We start from the raw sequence: 1,780 nt of genomic DNA, 5'->3' as shown, positions 1-1,780 counted from the left end.
ATGTGACGATATCGAAAATGAAACGAAGGATAGATTTCAAGTAAACTTCTCCCATTGCCTTTCGAACGGCATAGATTACGATGATAAAGAAAAAAGCGAATCGTGTGAATTTTCCGACAGTCCTCTCCCCCACCCCTTCGGAAAGCGTTTTCCCCTCAAATTTCTTTATAATCGTAATCTATGCCGTTTGAACGGTATTTTTATAAAATTTCATTAATATATATCCATTTTCCTGAAAGTTATGAGGGAAAAATCAGATCTTGTGAATTTTCCGAAAATGCCCTCCCACCTACCACCCGTTCATTTGCGCAAATTTTTGTTTCCATATTAATTTTCTACACATTTTTTTTTACACCTGTTAAATTTTTTTTTGTTTTTTTTGTTTTTGTTTTGGTGACTTGAAGTTAAACTATAATTTTATATACCTTGTTATATTTATTCCGTTTAGGATAGGCACAAGCGTGACTGTGTCATAAGAAGTTTGCTACCCAACCAAGTGGTCCCGGGTTTAGTCTCGCAGCGTGGCACCTTCGGCAAGTCTCAGACGTACCACGTGGTGGTATGACACTGTAGTGACCCCTGGCGGTCAAGCGGGAAAGCAAAACGAAAAAGGGATCTAACGAGAGTAATCTCCCTCGACCTCGAAAATGCTCGAACATTCTAGAAGCTTCCAATTAACTTCCGAATGACGTGGAAATCAGGGACTTCCGGTTCACCCCTTATATAAGGGAACACATTTCTAATTTCGTGCCAATCATGCCTGTCGGTAGGATCATAGTTAATGCGAGAGATAAGTCTATGTACCATACACGGATCACAAATTAGTGACGTGTAGGTTGCATATAGATAAGATTCATAGACAAGGATTTGGCTATTGGAGGTTGAATAAATCCTTACTGGATTGCAAAGCTCACCGTAGCCAGATTAAGTTATGAGGGCACTAACCGGCACTGAGTCAATTAGATTTAGTAAATAGTTACGTTTAGAGAATAGAGTAGAAAGGGGCTTAGTTAAGGCATTAGAAGAGGCACTGAGGGTGGGTTCTGCATCCCAAGTTTTGGTGGCGAGATCGGCCTTAGACCGACACCTCAATACGAAACACGAAGGATGCAGAGTTCGGACTAAGGTACGTGCATTGGGTTGCGAAAGTATCAACGTTGCCGCGTGGGCTTGGACAGGAAATCGAAGGACAAGAGGAATTGTGTAAGGTCGTTCATGAGCACTTTGCTGCGTTGTTCGGAGGGGGCAGGACGTTGGACCATGGGGTTGCCCTACGAGATTTCCTGGCCGGCGGCTCGCATCTTTCGGCGCGAGATGATGAGCGCTGTGAATGGCCGATCATGACTGAGGAGGTCACAGAGGTACTTTCCGAGTGCTCCGGGGACAAGTCGCCGGGATTGGATGGTCTACCTTACGAATTTTATAAATGTACGCCAGACTTGTTCGGGAACATACTGGCCAGTGTTTACGTGAATTGGCATCAGAATGGGAGAATTCCCAAATCTGTGAGCTGAGGAATGGTGACACTGATCAGAAAGGACCCGAGCAAGGGGGATAACGTAAGTAATTTTAGGCCCATAACTCTGCTAAACACAGAGTTAAAGATTTTGGCCAAGATGTTAGCGAGGAGAATGAGGATTATCGTTGGAGACCTGGTAGGAGAGGCGCAGACATGTGCCATCCTAGGAAGGACGATATTCGACAACCTTCATCTCATTCGCTACGCCAGAGAGACTGTTGGGAAAATTTCTGGCAAAGGCGGGGCGCTGGTGAATTTGGA

At 44.3% G+C, this 1,780-nt stretch overlaps 1 protein-coding gene across 1 annotated transcript in view; it reads right to left on the bottom strand.

Moving 5' to 3' along the window:
• The window catches only part of LOC106874401 (mitochondrial glutamate carrier 1), an 81,828-nt gene extending 81,270 nt beyond the window's left edge, over positions 1 to 558 (bottom strand). The window contains exon 1 of the mRNA XM_052971170.1: positions 426 to 558. The gene's annotated coding sequence lies outside the window, so the exon portion shown is untranslated. The remainder of the gene's footprint in view (positions 1 to 425) is intronic.
• Between the last annotated feature and the right edge of the window lie 1,222 nt (positions 559 to 1,780).

The sequence above is a fragment of the Octopus bimaculoides genome, chromosome 10 (genome assembly GCF_001194135.2).
Source record: "Octopus bimaculoides isolate UCB-OBI-ISO-001 chromosome 10, ASM119413v2, whole genome shotgun sequence".
NCBI classification, from domain to species: domain Eukaryota; kingdom Metazoa; phylum Mollusca; class Cephalopoda; order Octopoda; family Octopodidae; genus Octopus; species Octopus bimaculoides.
The sequence above is the reverse complement of the archived record's forward strand: the minus strand, read 5'-3'. Positions and strand labels throughout refer to the sequence as shown.